The 19,050-nt window shown below is 44.0% G+C and overlaps 1 long non-coding RNA gene across 1 annotated transcript; it reads right to left on the minus strand.

Annotated features, from left to right (window-relative positions):
• Positions 1-416: 416 nt before the first annotated feature.
• On the minus strand, positions 417-810 carry LOC120437458. The gene is made up of 2 exons (XR_005611144.1): positions 746-810; positions 417-652 (listed from the first exon to the last, which is right to left on the minus strand). It is a non-coding gene; the product is annotated as an uncharacterized LOC120437458 (long non-coding RNA).
• Between the last annotated feature and the right edge of the window lie 18,240 nt (positions 811-19,050).

The following is a 19,050-nucleotide window of genomic DNA, read 5'->3' on the forward strand; positions in this document are numbered from 1 at the left end:
TGAATGTGTTTAACATAAATGTTACTTATCTTAATTTGACTAGCTAACCAGTACTTATACACTCTGTAATGATCACATTTAAGATTGTACCACCATAGAACAAAAACATCAAAACATAAAACACTAAGAACAGTCCTACTAAAAATGAGGGGCCTCCCCAATCGAAGCCCTTCTCCACCCAATATATCCAATAGGAACATAGTAGTAGCTACAATCCTACCCCTAACCCATCCCGCAGCCCCACACCAGCAAAGGGAGATTTATAAGACACTTTATAAAAGAAAAAAAAAAATATACGGGAAAAATTCAGATAAATTAAAAACAAAAGCCATATAAACCCGTATGTGTGTAACACACCCAAAGAAAGATTCTAGGTCTGACCAACCGTCTCAGTCGTGGGCAAAAAGGAGAGTCAATAAAATTCTAAAAGATAATTTATTGACAAATAATCAAGAGATAAAATATAAAACAGTCCAGTGTACCCTTTATGAATCAAATAAAAACACACAGTCCCAAGGCCAGAGCCAGCTATGCCACACAACCAGTTGCACTCCACGTGTTGCCTTTAACAGGGTTAAAGCATATAGCCAGTGGTCACTCCAGCCTCTGCAACTCTGCTGCCTTTAGGCTGTGGCATATAATAGGCCCTGGCCTGCACAGAGAGACAAAATGATACATTCACTATAGAATTCATAGCGCAAAACCCATCCATCCCAAACATATCCAATTTCGTCACATTACATACCTGCACAGAGAGACAAAATGACACAGCAGTGTTTGTAGTGTGGGCTATAAGTAGACCAGTGTATCAGTGCAATGAAATACACCTGCCTCTAATTAGTCCAGCCCCATTCCAGCCATTGGCTCACCAAAAATGTGACACACACACACACCACTCCCAACCCAGTGCAACTTCACACAATAATATGGAGCTGAATCAACACAGGCACATTAGTCTACCATGTTACATGTGAGCTTTAATAGGCTCCCATACAGCAAATCAAAGAGTAAACAAAGACCCTGAAGGCTTATACTGTCCATATTGTAGAAAGTAATAACAGCAATAATACTGACCTAAGCTGTATGAGCCTACATCAACACGCCCATAAGAACAGTAAAAATAAGGCTTATGCAGAAGAAACATATACCTGAGGAAGTAAACCGTTGTGTTAAAAAGTCCTACTCATTTGTACCCACGGCCAGTTTCTGGTCCAGAAATTTTTTGGCTGCCTCTGGCTTATCAAAAGTCTGTGTGACCCCGTCCAGCGTCACCCGAAATCGAGCTGGATGAATAAAGCCGTAGCGTAGATTGGCCGCCCTGCACCGTTTGCGGACTTCTTCAAACTTCTTGCGCCAGCACCTCCGCGGTCAGATCCGGAAAGATGAAAACTTTCGCCCCGTTATACTGCAGCGGAGCTTTTTGTGCTGCCAGCCTCAGGATACGCTCACGGGTTTGATAGTAGTGCAGCCTTACAATAAAAGGACGAGGCCGGTCCCCGTCAGCTGGCTTGGGGCCCAGGGCACGGTGTGCTCTATCCACCACGACCTGCCCGTGAAGTTCTCACTCCCCAGAAGCTTAGGAATAAGCTCAGAAGCAAAGTCCAGTGGGTTTCCTTTCTCCGTCCCCTCCGCAACTCCAAGGATCCTGACATTCTGTGGTCTTGACCGCGACTCGAGGTCATCCAATTTTTTGTGATGTAAATCGTATCCTTTCTGGAGCGAGTCGCAGAGCGCCTCTAAAACGGCAATCCTCTCGTCATGCCCATTTACAGCTTCCTCAATATCATGTATCCTCCCAGTTACAGTGGAAAGAGTGGCCTCCATAGCGTTCATCGTGGTTAAAATAGCAGTTAATTTGCTATCAACCGAAGTCTCCAATCTAGCAATTGCACTCATTATGTCGGCTGACGTCGGGTTAGCTGCTTGGGAAGTCACGGGGCCTTTTGCACTTGGCTCCTCAGCTAGCGTGTGCTCGTTAGCCACATTCGCTGACTCACCTTCCTCTTCTCCGATTTTCTCAGTCTTTTCACGGGCTTTTGAAGCTTTAGGTTTCGTCATTGTTATAAAACATATACAAACGTCAAGAATCAACAGAAAGGTGTCAAAAAAACAGATGGATATGAGTAAAAAATTATAGGCTGGTGCGGAGCTCTTCCAAGAGACGTCTCACGCCATTGTTTGCTAACCACGCCCCCGTAAGTCCACTCTTTTTTTAAATATTTAATAAAGTCTTCATCTTTAAGCAGTGATGTATTAAATCTCCAGTTTTTACTTGGCGTAGTATTATTCTTGTGCATTAGTGTTAAAGATACAGGAGCATGATCGCTGACAGCTATAGGGTGAATCTCAGTGTCTGAAATGTCACTCAGCAGTGAGCTGCTGACCAAAAGATAATCCAGACGAGAGTAGGAGTGATGGACATGTGAGAAAAAAGTATATTCCTTACTGGTGGGGTGAAGGGAGCGCCATGCATCGCAAAGACCAAAGTGGCTCATATACTGTTTGATTATATTTGTGGACTGCCAATTACGCTGAGTTCCTGCTCTATTGAGCCTATCCATTTCTTCATTTAGTCCAAGGTTGAGGTCGCCTCCAAGAACAAGTGTGCCATCTAAGTGTTCAGAGAGTGCACTGAAAAAACTGTGAAAGAATGAGGGATCATCAACATTTGGACCATATACACTTACAATACATAGCTTTTTATCAAGTATAGATAGTTTAATGATTAAGAATCTGCCCTCTGGATCTATAACTGTATCGAGTACTGTGAAATTAATTTTTTTATGGATTAAAATTGCTACTCCCCTTTGTCTAGAATTATAACAAGCTGAGAACACATTAGGAAACTCAGGTGTTTTAAGTTCATTCGAACCTTTAAGAGGTCTGTGGGTCTCTTGTAAAAGGACAACATCTGCCTGTAGTTTTTTGAGTTGGTTAAATATTTTTAACCTCTTTTCTCTGGAGCCAGCTCCATTTACATTCCATGTAACGAATCTTAGTGCACCCATAGATGTCTGTGTATAACTAGGGGTGTATGCTGTGTGTGTCGACAGGTGGAGAGAATACATCACTTGTTCATAAATAAAGAGAAGGAGAGAGAGAAAGAATGTGTGGCGAGATGCTCCCTGAGTCTGACTATGTGTGTGCATATTTACTAATATGAGTACGCTTGGCTTAAGTGTGTGTATCCTATACGTCTGTGTGCGCTGTCTGACTGATGTAAATGTGCTGTCGTTGAGCGCATGACTGTGCGTGATCGTGCTGTGCGTATGTGTCGAAATAAAGGATGTTGTTTGTGGATGAGTGTGGAAGCAGGTGATCGAAGCAGTGAAAGAAAATAAAAAACAGAAAGAAAGAAACCAAGGACAAGGGTGAGCAGCATAAAAACAAGAGGGGGAAAAAGAGAGGAAAAAAAACGAGAAGGAAAAAAGAACCGTAAACATTCCAATTAAATCTCTGACGGAGAGTGATGGTGTTAATTCTGCTATGATATCACACTTAAGATGTGATTTGATACTAGTAAGTTAAACAGATGTTAATGCAAGTTAGTGTGAGTGGATGGGGAAAGGGTGTAGCTGTAGTCTGGTGTGAAGTTAATACAGCCACGGAGTGATGTCGGGGTCGCGGTGGAGCTGTCCGTCCACGTACAGCTGGTCCACAGCGATGACAGCGCGGGAGCCCTTCTGGATGAAGCCGCGTCGGATTGGCAAGAGGACCCTGCGTCATTCCAGGATCTCTTTGGGGAACTGGTCGTTCACGCTGAAGTCCGTTCCTTTTAATTCCCTGCCGCGGCTTTTCACATGTTCCTTTTGTTTGAAGTGGCCGAATTTGGCCACAATAGGACGTGGACTCCCGGTGTTCCAGATCAACTGGCGTTTAGACCAACTGGCGTTGGTCGAACAGATGTGTGGCAGTCTTGCGTTTCAGGAGCTGCTACCGACAAACCAGCAAAAAAAACGCCAAATGTGTCATCTGTGACACTTGTGAGGTTATCTCAAACACACTCCGTCAGTCTTGATGCCGTTGAACAACAAAATGTTTAAAAATGTCGCGAGTTTACCTGGTGATATCCTCATGTGCGACGTGATCGTGAAAACAGCAAACAATTAACACCACGCCGGTGTTGTTCACAGGACAGGAAGAGTAAACGATCGGGAGACTCTTGTCGTCGTTATCGTCCCCCTCGCACGTTTAATTTCTCCGGTTTCAGCGTTTTTGCTTCACAACTAAAGCGTGCAGTTTACTTTGTGTGCACTAACATGGACTCGAGTCAACCAGCGCCACCTCTGGCCAAGTGCCACAGCCTACAGCCAGATCAACTTGTGACACACATCTGCACCACGTTTGAATTCGTTTCATGCACAATACATTTGTACCTTTCAATTGTGTCTGTTTGTGCGTCATGCAAATAAACCTTTGAAAAGAATGAAATGATATCATATATTTATTATTGGCCTACATTTGTACAAAATTCCAAATTATATACACAAAGTTCATAGAAATCACCACTCCAATTGGTCATCATGATTTTAATATTCTCTTTTTCCATAACAATGAAATACGCCTTGGACAAATATGACACATCAATAGTTCATTGGTGTTGTCACATCACATCCTGTAAGCATCTTCTGTCTGTGTCTTTTCTCTGGAAATGAATATTTCCAGCCAATATAGGCAATCCATCAACATGGATGGAGAGTTGGTAGTTATATACAGTCTGTATAAGTGTGGTTGCCATTGCCTTTTTGTTGTGAATGCAGACCAGAGAAGACACTACACAGAGGTCACATTGGTGCCGTGACTCGTTCATGAAGCTGCTGGATCGGGCTGGTGTCTTCTCGTCGCAGCATCATCGTGGAGCATCAGCTTCCCTATTGTTTAGACTGTTGGGTAACGGAATCAAACTTTGGGGACTGTTGGATATACTTTCATATTGGCTTTGTATGTTCCCATATTGTATTAAGCCCGTCTTAGCTCTTTTCGTATCCCGCTAGATATGGCTCTAAATGACTCTGATGACACCCCAAATGTGACTCCCCTTGGTGTGGGTAGGGGTAGAGGGTTCACAACTGTTCCTTTTTCACTGGGTGACTGTCGGGTGGGGCATAGAGCAGCAGGTAGTTCTTGTGGGCTTGTGGCTGATTCGCAGTCAGTACACCGCACTAAGGCATCTACCTCAGACCCCCCAATAACTGATGTGAGTCTAGTCGACCAAATGAGCGACATTGTGCAGCAAATTGGGCAACGCCTGGCTGATAGCATTCTGTCACACCTGATTACGCCACACACTTCGAGCCCTACATCTGCAACATATACATGTCCGGAGGGGGCGCATGAAACAACAGATCTCCCCTCCGGCCGCTCACTAGATCTCTCTCAAGTCCAGCTGGTGGCTCCAAGACAGGTTAAAGACCCACCTGTGTTTCGGGGGGAGAGTTCAGACTCATTGTCTGTTGATGAGTGGCAGGAAGCCATGCAGAGTTACATAAAGAAGAGTGGCATTCTCCCAGAAAACCAAGCTGAGGAGATTTTGATGCATCTGAGAGGCAGGGCAAAAGATGTGAAATTTGGTGTGAGGAATGGTGGAATTGATGTCCAGCATAATCCACAAGCTATCTACAGACTTCTGCACAAACATTTTAGTTCCACCCAGTGCTCGTCTGTGCCCCTGGCTGACTTTTATTCCACCCTGCCGAAGGACTGGGAGGATCCATATGAGTATTGGCTGAGGCTGAACAAGGCTGCTGATGTTGTTGGCAACTGTCTTAAGGAGCAGTTTTCTCTTTTGAGAACTCTGGTATGGAGGTTGCACGCATGTTCATCAGACACTGCCCCTGCAGAGACTTGGCTCTTATTTTGAGGACCAAAACATGTGATAAATGGTCAGCTCGTGAAGTTCAGGAGGTACTGGATGAGTATCACCTGGGAAAGGGGTTCCAGTCTCCTCCGCAGAAGGGTAACTGTGTCTATGTGAATAAAGCAGAAGTTAGCACTAATGCTACTCCTTGTCTGTGAAGGTTCTCAGTCATCCAGGTCATCGTAGTCAAAGGAGTTTGCAAAGAAAAGCGTCTGGACTTCTTTGAGTTGCTTGAAGACGTTTCACCTCTCATCCGAGAAGCTTCTTCAGTTCTAAGGTCAAATGGCCGAGAGTCCCAGGTTTAAACCCAGTGGGAGTATCCCCCCAAGGAGGGACAAAGGACCCCCTGGTGATCCTCTAATCACATGCGCCAAGGTGTGAAAGTGGGTGTGGGACCTAATCGGCCAGGGTTTCGGGTGAGCTCATTGTGAATGCTACTCCTTGCTTGGCTGACCATGAGCAGAGACCAGCTGTGAGTCAGGATGGCCCTGCTATTGAGAGGTTGATCAGCATGCTAGAGAAGGTGCTGCTTCAAGGCCCAGGCTATGCTCGGGCTAATGCCAGGCGACAGAGTGCCCGACTGCCGAGAATACCGGGCTTGGATGACACACCATGTTCCATCTGCAGAGATAGCTCCCACCCCACACTCACGCACTGTCGGGAAAACAGATTGTGCTTCCTGTGTCGAGACGTAACTGCCCAGAGGGCAAGTGTACTCCTTCCGATGGTCATCAGGGAAACTGAACGATCTGCGTGGAAGGGAGGACAGCGCAGATCCAGCAAGTAAGCCTCCCACCTTGGACATGACTGATATTAATGATTATGACACTTTGTATTCCACTTACAGTGGCATCATCCCGCCAAATAAAACACTGATTGCACAGGGCTTGCATAGGCTCTCAAACACTGATAGCTTATTCTACTCTGCAGTGACTACTAGTAATGGACAAGTTCTTAAAGCACTAGTGGACAGTGGATCTATGGCGTGCACCATAAGTGAGACAGTTGATGAGAAACTTTCACAATCAATACCTGATATTGAGAGACGTTCAGCTGAAGACATTGTTATTGTTGGTTGTGGGGGTCACCTCGTTACGCCTTCTGCTATGTATGATCTTACTGTATCAATATATGGCTTCAAGGTGGTGATTCCCGTTCTGGTGGTTCCGGGCCAGGCTGATGACATGATTCTGGGCAGCAATGCGATAAAGTGGCTTATTTCACAGTTAAAAATGACTGTTGGTAGCCAGGATGATGCTTTTCCTCATTTGGGGACTTTGCTGTCATATTCTGATGATTTTAGTGGCAGAGCAATGCCTCCAAGGTTTGGCACTGCCAAGCTTAAGAGACGCGTCACCTTGCAGCCCTTGTCTGAACATTTAGTGTGGGCTAAGCTGCCTGCTCCTGATGCCTCAGCGGTGGGAAGTGCTGTCATTATTGAACCCACTCAGTCTCGATCCAAACCTGCACAAATCCTAGTGGGGGGAGTTGTCACTTCCTTGTTTGGGGATGGCTGGGTCCCTGTTAAAGTGGTGAATCCCTCCGACAAGCCCCTCACTCTCAGGAGAAATGCTAAGATTGCTGATGTGTCCCCCTGTCTTTCTGTGCAGGACTTACCTGAACCTGAACCTGAACACACACATCCACAAATGTGCAATAACACTAATGTGCAATAATCTTTTCTGGCATCGTTGTATTTTTACTCAGTTGTATATAGCATTTGTACTCTATTTTTATCTCATTGTATATTTTATTCTATTTTATTCTACTGTATATAGTATTTTATTTTATTCTATTCTGTACAGTTGTGTACTGTATTTATTCTTATTTTATTTTATTCTAATTTTTGCTTCATAACTTTTGCACTGTCCACTTCCTGCTGTGACAAAACAAATTTCCCACGTGTGGGACTAATAAAGGTTATCTTATCTTATCTTAACCTGTTCAAATTCAATCCAGTACACAATACACACAGAACTCGTCGCCCGCTCCGAGATCAGAAGCGGAGATGTCACAGCGCTTGTGTGATTTGGGCCTGCAGGACCTGGACCTCTCGTCCTGTGAAGTTTCCCCAGAATGGAGAGAGAGGCTGCTGCGACTCATTGAGCAGTATGAGTCCATCTTTTCAAGGCACAAAATGGACTGCGGTGAGGCTGCTGACTTTGTCCACAGAATCCGCCTGGTGGATGACAAGCCCTTCAGACTGCCATACAGACGGGTCCCACCATGCCATTACGAGAAGCTTCGCACTGCTCTAGATGAGATGGAGGAGTCAGGGATAATCCGTAAGTCCCAGAGTGAATTCTCATCCCCCTTGTCTTAGTTGTTAAGCCAAATGGTGACCTGCGCATATGCAATGACTTTAGATGGTTAAATGCAAGAACAGTTAAAGATGCACATCCATTGCCTCATCAGTCAGACGCCCTCGCAGCACTTGGTGGGAATGTCTTTTTTTCTACAATAGATCTCACATTGGGGTTTTACAATGTCAGACTCCATGAGGACGACAAAAAATACACGGCATTCTCCTCCCCATTTGGCCTTCATGAATATAACAGGATGCCTCAAGGCCTGACAAATAGTCCTGCTACTTTTATGAGAATGATGATGTCCATTTTTGGTGATGAGAACTTCACAAGCTTGTTGTGTTATCTGGATGACCTTATGGTCTATGCCCCATCCGAACAGGTGGCTCTTGAACGTCTGCAGATGGTTTTCTCACAACTTTCTGCCAACAACCTGAAGCTCTCACCTAAGAAATGCCACTTTCTTCAGTGTTCTGTGAAGTTCCTGGGACACATCATATGTGGTGAGGGTGTGAAAACAGACCCAAGTAAAGTGCAGGCTATAGACAATGTGCAGGAAGCAGACCTGATGGAGTCTGACGGGGTGACACCATGTGCAAGAAAAATCAGATCCTTCCTGGGGATGGTTCTCTACTACCATCATTTTATCGAGCGGTGCTCTGCAAAAGCTAAGCCACTGTTTGATCTTGTGGCTGAACCAGCTGCACTACGCAAGAGAGGTAGAGGCCATAAGCCTAAATTTAAAAGGGGCCACGTGAAGCTGTCTCCAGCTGACTGGACTGATGAGTGCAGGGAAGCATACAAGGCCCTAAAACATGAACTTGTGCATAGTGTCACATTAGCCCATCCAGATTTTACTGCACCCTTTATCGTTGCAGTTGATGCTTCCTTTGACGGCCTTGGAGCTGTCCTCTCACGGTTGCCCCCTGATGGTAGGATCGCCAGACCAGTGGCATTCGCCAGTAAGACCCTGTCACACTCTCAGCTAAACTATCCAGCGCATCGTTTGGAGTTTCTTGCTCTGAAGTAGGAAGTCTGTGACAAGTTTAGCCATTGGCTAAAAGGGAGCCACTTCACAGTGTGGACGGACAATAACCCACTGACGTACATGTTAACCAAGCCTAGGTTAGATGCATGTGAGCAACGATGGGTTTCTAAGCTTGCAGCATACAGTTTTGAACTGAAGTATGTCCCTGGCACCAAAAATGTTGTCGCGGATGCATTGAGTAGAGAGCCATTTGTCCAGTCGTGCATAGGCCACAGGCTAGTCACTGAACCTTATGCTGCCCTATTGAACCAAATGCACGGTCTGGTGGATGGGACTGTGCGACATGTGTTTCGGTGTGTTGTAAGCTGCCAGTTGGTTGTGGATCAATCTGAGGAGGAAGCCACCGCTATCCTAGCTAACCCTCAAGGTTCTCTCTCGTCACAGGATGTTTCTGCTGTGTTGGCTGCACATGACACTGGTGGTATCAGCCATGTTAGAGGTGTGGGATCTGATATCCCTCAGGTCCCAACTATTGCCCGTCCTGCCTATACACTGAGAAGTGAACTTGCTAACCTGCAGGAACAAGATGAGGTTTTGGGCAGAGTTTTCTTTTATGTCCGGTGTCACAAGAGGCCCACCAGGCTTGAACGTGCTGGCGAGTCCCGTGGTGCAATGAAATTACTCAGACATTGGTCCAGACTCTTGTTTAAAGATGGTATGTTGTATAAGGTGAAGAAAGACAGGAACATGAACATGACGATTTACCAGTTTGTTGTCCCAGACACTCTAAAGACTGAAGTTTTCCGAGGCATCCGTGATACGGCGGGTCATCAGGGCCAAGTCCGCACCCTGTCTCTTGCCAGGCAGAGATTCTTTTGGACAGGGATGGAGCGTGACATCATCAATCATGTGAAAAGCTGATTTCGTTGTGTGGTTGGGAAAACCCCGGAGCCGAATGACCGTGCCACACTGGAGAGCATTTGTACCACTGAACCGATGGAGCTAGTCTGCATCGACTTCTGGACTGCTGAACAGACTGACAAGAAGTGCGTTGATGTTTTGGTTGTCACGGACCATTTTTCCAAATTAGCGCATGCATTCCCTTGTAAGAATCAGTCTGCCAAGCAGGTTGCTCGCCGCCTGTGGAATGACTTTTTCTGTGTGTAGGGCTTTCCCAGACGTATACACTCTGATCAAGGAGCCAACTTTGAGAGTCAACTCATTAAGGAGCTCCTGGACATGGCTGGCATCCAGAAATCACACACTACTCCTTACCACCCAATGGGGAATGGTATTGTCGAGCGATACAACAGGACCTTGGGGAACATGATATGGGCTTTGCCCCCTCAATCCAAAGCCAGGTGGCCGCAAATGCTTCAGATGTTGACGTTCTGCTACAATTGCACTGAACATGAAACAACAGGTTTCGCACCTTTTTTTCTCATATTTGGGAGAATTCCTCGTCTGCCTGTTGATGTTGTTTTCCAGCATTTTCTCCCTGATGGTGCCGTTGTTGACCACAGTGAATTTGTCGCCCATTTGAAGTGTGACCTGTCTGAGGCTGCCCGCATTGCCAGGCAGAACAGCCGGGCGAAGAATTATGACCGCAAGGCTAAGGGTGCGCCCCTCTCAGTCGGTGACAGAGTCTTGCTCGCTAATCGTGGTGAGAGAGGAAAGAGGAAGATCGCTGACAAATGGGAATCCACAGTTTTTGAGGTGGCATCTGTGAAACCTGACATCAATGTGTACTACATCAGAGACCCTGTGACACTAAGGGAAAAAGTTGTTCACCGAAACCTACTACTTCCTGTGAGTTTCCTTCCTGCGGGAAATGAATGCCTACCAGTATCGACCTGCCCCTCGGTTGCGGATAGCGGACAAGGTGGACCAGAACTTCCGGGTGATGTGCAGGATGGTGAGACGAAGACGGTTCGCTGGCTCATGCAGATGGACCAGCCGAGTGATAGGGACTCTGCGGTTGGTCAAACTGGTTGTTCTCTTGATGCGGCTTTGAGCATCCCAAGCTCTGAGGCAGAATCGACTGTGGCTCCACATGCTGTGTGTGACCCGGTGGTTTCCCAATTGCCCTCACCTGCCCCCTCTATTGAATCTGTTGTGTCCCGGAGTGCCACCTCGCAGCTTCTGGCGGGAGATGCTCGACATGTCCTTTCCCCTGATCTTGTGACTGACACACGACTGAGTACAGAGGCCCATGTGGTGCGTACACAGCCACCACCTCTTTGTACTAGATCAGGTAGACCTGTGAAACCTCCAACACGTCTCATTTGTGAGATCAATGAACAACATGTTGATGATTCAGTGTCGACAGTTGACTCCTTGTTTTCGTTTGTGCGAAATATGTTTTCAGGATAGATTACTAGGTGTTTTGCAAATGTGCTGTTACTCAGAACGTTTTGGGTAATTCCTTCTTGGAGCAATGTTCACATCGTGGGAGGTGTATACGGCATCTTTCAAATCTGGGTTGGCAGGGGAATTGGCCACTCTCTTGCTTGCCTTATTCCATATGGAAAGTTTTTTTTTTAACTGACTTGAACTACATTGTGCAAAAGTGGTGGGGAAGAAAAATCGTATTGCAGGTTAAAGTAATACAATCTGACCCGATTATTTTTTTGTTGTTTATACATCATTTGTTGCGGGTCATTTCTCCAGTCTTTATGTTGAATTGAGTGCACGTTTATAAGCGATTTCTTTATTGGGAAGAGAGGAAAAAAATGGGAGCATAGTTAGCTAACTCTGTTGTTGCTTTCCCATTTAGATCTTGTGCTGATTGCCCACGACATTAAAAGAGAACATTCTAACCATTGCCTTTTTGTTGTGAATGCAGGTATGTGACTGTGCCACACGGTTTAGAGAATTCACATTGTTTCATGTACAGCTTTGAAATATATTTCTATATTTCTTTCATTTGGGAAATTTAACATGGAATGTTAATGGTGTTGAGGTTTTTCTATTTTGGTTGTATAAATTTACCACTATACGATCGCACTGCAAGTGGAAATGTAATCCTCAGAATAATGGAGGATTCCTGCGAGATCTTGTGCTGATTGCCCACGACATTAAAAGAGGGCATTCTAATCATTGCCTTTTTGTTGTGAATGCAGACCAGAGAAGACACTACACAGAAGTCACACGTACAGCAAAAAAAGTGGTGTGAAAAGTGCTCAATAAAGAGATGCTGAAAAGCAACGGGTCTGCCGTGGTACGAAGTCACTTTCATCTTTACCAGGACTGTAAGCTGTTGTCTGTGAGGCGTGAGCGGTGTTTGTTTTTGTCAAGTTCAGTGACGTGAGCATATGCGTATGTGAGAGAGTGTGTGTGTGTGTGTGTGTGTGTGTGTGTGTGTGTGTGAGAGGTCAGAACTGCTTGTTTGACTCATTACTATCGCTGTGGGAAGGTTCAGATACAAATATCAGAACATGTTTTATAAAGAACAATCAGTCCAAAACAATGAAAAGTACAATCAGTTCTAAGCTAGGAAATGATCATCATGCAGCATTCTATCACAAGTAAACTTAATAAAAAAGCTTATACTGACTAAAAAATACAATTTTCTATTGACAGTTTTAAACATAGTTCATGGTGGAGAATAGCTGCTGACATAATGTGGATCCGAAGATCCATAATTGACTTATCTGGGTTTGAAAGTCTCGATAAATGCACAGCGTTTCGGTGGGTATACCGGCTTCTGCGAGTGTGACGCTTATTTTGAGCAATGAAAATTTATAAAATATAATTTTATTTATATAATTCAATATCACAATAATCTTCCAATTTAGAACTACAAGTTAAAAAAGAACTAAACACAAATAAAATATACTTAAGCTAAATACTTCTAATTTATTTTCCCAAACCACCCGGAGCCGCACTATAAGGACTAAAGAGCCACAGGTTGCCGACCCCTGGTGTAGACGTAGCCTTAATTGAATTGCCCCTACACTATTTAGATTTTTAATGCTCTTAACTGCCCACATCAATATCATCCATCCTTTATTTTTTTCTCTGCTTTTTTAGCTTTAAAGATAGGGAAGGACCACAATATTGTGGTGCAATATGTCAGCTGAAATCTCTGAAGCACTAAAGTTTCTATGACCCACGTGTCTCATGTTGAATGAAGAGCACTTAATTATCAGCCTCCTTTTAATCAGATATGTCTGATGGTGAACACGAGCCTCCAGCAGCCAGCTGTCTGAGCTGAGGAAACAAAAGGCACACTTACAGTCTAAGCTTTGGTTTCCCACGAGCGTTAGAATTAGCCTCACTGCTACGGTGTCATGTTGCTTTCACATGGAAGCCACAGGGATCCTGCACTCACTCTCCATAGAAAGTGACTGTGGTAAATTACTTTGCACAGATTTAGTGGTTTCAGTTTTCATAATAAGCTCCTTGAAACCTGGCTGTCTGTTTCACCGTTGTGAGCCATGTGACCAGTCTGGTCGCATATGCGACCACATTTCTCAGTGGTGTGCCTGAAAAAAAATCCTAGGTCGCACCGGTGTGACCAGCCGTTCGGGTGAAGAAAAAAAAAAAGAAAAAAAGTCTCCGCAACTCTGAAAGTCTCTGTGTGGTCAACAACAGATACACATTATGCCCAGAGATGGTCAAGGGTGGGACCTCTCTGATTGGGCGTGGTCCAGATTTTCTTTTAGGTCTATGCGTGTCTACGTTTGAAAGTGCAGGCGGATAGAGAGAGGTGAGTAAGAAGAAAGTGTATACATTTTCTTGTATACATTTGTCAAGAGTGGCTTGACCAGTTTCCCTGGCTAAGATACAGTAAAGCTGACAACATGATGCACTGCATTTACTGTCGTGAGTGTGGAAAGACCGTGGCCGGTGTTCTGACAAACCATCCTACTTTGGCAAAACGTCCTACCGTAAGTAGTTTATGCACATTTATGCTGTCACAGAGTAATTCCAGCACCAATTTAAGTAGGTATGACGGTTTGCTACTTAACTTTGCCCATCAGAGTATACTTGTAGCTCATATGCATACAGCCAGGATGGTTTGCCACTTCATTTTACCTGTTAAAGTATGCTTGTAGGTAACATTCACAAAGGTACCATGGTTTGGCACTTAATTTTACCCGTCAGAGTATGTGTGTAGCTGTTATTAACAAAGGTAGGATGATTTGCCACTTAAATGTAGCTATTAAAGTATGCTTCTAGCTCCGATTAACAAAAGTAGGACGCTTTGCCACTAAATTTTAGCAGTTTAAGTATGCTTGTAGGTGACATTCACAAAGGTAGGACGGTTTGCCACTGAATTTCGTGTTGTGCGCATGCGCAGAAACAACGGGTAGGATGGTTTGCCAGGTAGGATGGATTCCCAGAACACTGGCAATACTGCATTTGTGACTGGTGCTAATGCGTTTCAAAGCACAGTAAATCCAGAAAACACCTTATATGTTGCACTACATGCACTGCCCAACTGTCTCCTCTCCCCACTGCCTTTCAGTGGCAGTCAGCAGCAAACAGGTCATCGGAGGAAGCTGATGTGATGATTAAGTTTGACGTTGTCTGCAATATTGCCAAAGAGTACCAAAGCACTTTAAGCACAAGCACGTTTTCAGTAACTTATCTTTCTTGTACAACTGTGCTCCAAATAAAGAACTTTGGGTTGACAAATTTGTTAGTTAATCATTAACAAATCAATATTATCTGTCTGGACAGCAATTTTCAAAAAAAAAGAAAAAAAAAGTGAACATTTAAAACACTGGATAAGCGATGCGGTTGAACAATTTGGGTGAACCTAAGAAAAAAGTTAGGTGCACCAGGGCAGAAAGTTAGTCTAGAGCCCTGCCTTGGACTGTGCTATAGTTCTTTGAACTGTATACTGTGTTTGTGGAAGAATAGTTTTAAGGTTTGCGGTGAAGAGTGAATCTGTTTCAGTGCAGCTGGTGTACTTACCCTTGCTGTGGTTGTAGGCTGAGGTGATCTACCTGGTGGTGGGTGTGATGTGAGGGCATGTTTCTGCGCCTTGTCCACGTCACAGTAATAAACACCTCGTGCTGACCCTGAGGTGCAGCTGCTTCAGAGACAAATGCATACAGCAGAGTACTGTCCTGAGTGAAAGATGAAGGTTTATGGTGAAGAGTGAATCTGTTTAAATGCAGTTGGTGTACTTTCTTCTTCCTTCTTGTTGTCACACTCACACTTTTAACGTCCTTTATCTTTGTATTAAATCACCTGGTCCTGATAATCTGCTCCTGCCTTCCAGTGAGAGAGGCGATCAGGTGACCAGATGTTGTCTTGCAGGTGTCGATTGCATTTCTGTGAGAGCGGAAATGTTACATCATCACCTACAGTTGGATGAATTCTGGCTGATTAAAAACTAGAAAAGAGAGAAAGCCACTGCTGGTTTCAATTTCACAGTGCCTGTGATTCTCACCGCTTTGGTGTTTAATGTGACATTTGCCAAAACTCTAGCTGACTGTAATTGAAACCCCGCTCAAACACATTCTCCAGTGTGTGTGTTTGAGAGAGAAAGGAGGGTGGTGCCATTGAGTAAAGTGTTTTTATTTCTCTAAGTAGTTTAATTCATGTTTAAGTACCACATTAACCACACAGTTATTTATTGGTCTGTTAAAGCCAGCTGAGGGGAAGCTTTAGAGCAGAGAGGGCCACATACAGCCCACTTTGGTTTGAAGTGGGTTAAATCACTGCAACTCTCCTCTCTGTCAGTGTGAAATGTTTAAATACAGCACCATCCTATCATTACTGTGGTGTTTTTTCATCAGCACACATACAGTAACAGGATCAATGGTACTCTTAGTACCATTGATGTTAAGTTAGACTCTTTTTCTCCAATTGATCTTTCTGAGTTAACTTCAATAATTAATTCCTCCAAACCATCAATGTGTCTTTTAGACCCCATTCCTACAAAACTGCTCAAAGAAGTCCTGCCATTAATTAATTCTTCGATCTTAAATATGATCAACCTATCTCTAATAATCGGCTATGTACCACAGGCCTTCAAGCTGGCTGTAGTTAAACCTTTACTTAAAAAGCCATCTCTAGACCCAGCTGTCTTAGCTAATTACAGGCCAATCTCCAACCTTCCTTTCATATCAAAAATCCTTGAAAGAGTAGTTGTCAAACAGCTAACAGATCATCTGCAGAGGAATGGCTTATTTGAAGCGTTTCAGTCAGGTTTCAGAGCTCATCACAGCACAGAAACAGCTTTAGTGAAGGTTACAAATGATCTTCTTATGGCCTCTGACAGTGGACTCATCTCTGTGCTTGTCCTGCTAGACCTCAGTGCACCGTTCGATACTGTTGACCATAATATCCTATTAGAGCGATTAGAACATGCTGTAGGTATTACAGGTACTGCACTGCAGTGGTTTGTATCATATCTATCTAATAGACTCCAATTTGTACATGTAAATGGAGAGTCCTCTTCAAACACTAAGGTCAACTATGGTGTTCCACAGGGTTCAGTGCTAGAACCAATTCTATTTACATTATACATGCTTCCCTTAGGCAGCATCATTAGAAGACATAGCATAAATTTTCACTGCTATGCAGATGACACGCAGCTCTATCTATCCATGAAGCCAGGTAACACACACCAATTAGTTAAACTGCAGGAATGTCTTAAAGACATAAAGACCTGGATGGCTGCTAACTTTCTGCTTCTTAATTCAGATAAAACTGAGGTTATTGTACTCGGCCCTGAAAATCTTAGAAATATGGTATCTAACCAGATTCCTACTCTGGATGGCATTACCTTGGCCTCCAGTAACACTGTGAGAAACCTTGGAGTCATTTTTGACCAGGACATGTCCTTTAACGCACATATTAAACAAATATGTAAGACTGCTTTCTTCCATTTGTGCAACATCTCTAAAATTAGAAATATCCTGTCTCAGAGTGACGCTGAAAAACTAGTTCATGCATTTATTACTTCCAGGCTGGACTACTCTAATTCTTTATTATCAGGATGTCCTAAAAACTCCCTGAAAAGCCTTCAGCTAATCCAAAATGCTGCAGCAAGAGTCCTGACAGGGACTAGAAAGAGAGAGCATATTTCTCCTGTTTTGGCTTCCCTTCATTGGCTTCCTGTTAAATCCAGAATTGAATTCAAAATCCTGCTCCTCACATACAAGGTCTTAAATAATCAGGCCCCATCTTATCTTAATGACCTTGTAGTACCGTATCACCCTATTAGAGCACTTCGCTCTCACACTGCAGGCCTACTTGTTGTTCCTAGAGTATTTAAAAGTAGAATGGGAGGCAGAGCCTTCAGTTTTCAGGCCCCTCTTCTGTGGAACCAGCTTCCAGTTTGGATTCGGGAGACAGACACTATCTCTACTTTCAAGATTAGGCTTAAAACTTTCCTTTTTGCTAAAGCATATAGTTAGGGCTGGACCAGGTGACCCTGAATCCTCCCTTAGTTATGCTGCAATAGACGTAGGCTGCCGGGGATTCCCATGATGCATTGAGTTTTTCCTTTCCACTCACCTTTCTCACTCACTATGTGTTAATAGACCTCTCTGCATCGAATCATATCTTGTTATTAATCTGTCTCTCTTCCACAGCATGTCTTTATCCTGTCTTCCTTCTCTCACCCCAACCGGTCGCAGCAGATGGCCGCCCCTCCCTGAGCCTGGTTCTGCCGGAGGTTTCTTCCTGTTAAAAGGGAGTTTTTCCTTCCCACTGTCGCCAAAGTGCTTGCTCATAGGGGGTCATATGATTGTTGGGTTTTTCTCTGTACCTATAAAGCGCCTTGAGGCGATTTTGTTGTGATTTGGCGCTATATAAATAAAATTGAATTGAATTGAATTGAATAAAATGACTTCCTGCCAAAGTGTGACCTTATTTTTTCCCCCTCTGACAGGCAGCAGCAGCAGCAGGATCAGGCGATGTACTTTCAGTCATGCTATTGTTACCTTATGGCAGCGCTGATGACTAAGGGATTTACCAAAGAGCTGACTATTTTATGGTCGCACTTCTGTCTCTGTAACAGCACAGTTCAGCACAAATGCACACCAACAAACAAAACTTAATAAAACACATAAAAATCAATCACAGTATGCTCCCATGTAATAATCTGACAGTCAGAAATATATATGCTCCTCCTGTTTTCTCTCATATGATGATGAATCCAGTGGATCCTTGTAGCGCAGTGACTGTAAGATATTTTATACAGTCATTGTTGAGCCACTCCACACACACATCAAGTTCAAAGGTCACAGAAGTGGCACACCTGATATGTCTTTGTTTAAAATTAGAGTTAATGCCAATAGGTTTGGGGTAAATACATTGATGGTAGGCAAAGCACTTTATATTACAGGGTAAAGACCTACAACAACTTTAAGGTAAGCTAATGGCTCAGTCTCACTGGCTTTGACAGTTTATCAGCATTCATTGCTGTATCATCAGAAATAGATTGCAAACTGATCCCAGTCAATCACAGACTGATATCATATTGACTGTCTCGTGGCAACAATTATGTCAGGATTTGGTGACAGTGTTGGTGTGTTTGATCGTCTCATTTTGGTGCAAAGAAATAGTTGATCTGACTGGATGAAACTGATGTTGACAAAGTTTAACTTTGAGGACATAATTTGCAGAAACAAAGTGATGAATCACAGTGTGTTTTATTGCAAAAGTCAGAATGTCACAAAATGTTTCAACAATGCAATAATATACTATCATGAGTGAAGTATGGTGATAGGATCCTATCGTGTGCTGTCTGCTGATTCCTGCCTCTAGACTTTGATCTTTGCTGATCGGCAACATTAACGTCCATCAGCACAGCGTTTCCCACTGAGAGCTGTGGACTGGCTGCACCTTGTTGACAGGCTGAGTGACACTTGGAGAGATGTGGACTGACCTCGGTCTCAGAAGCTCAATTCTGCACGAGTGCACTGAGCCTC

The sequence above is a fragment of the Oreochromis aureus genome, linkage group 3, assembly GCF_013358895.1.
Source record: "Oreochromis aureus strain Israel breed Guangdong linkage group 3, ZZ_aureus, whole genome shotgun sequence".
Taxonomy (NCBI): Eukaryota; Metazoa; Chordata; class Actinopteri; order Cichliformes; family Cichlidae; genus Oreochromis; species Oreochromis aureus.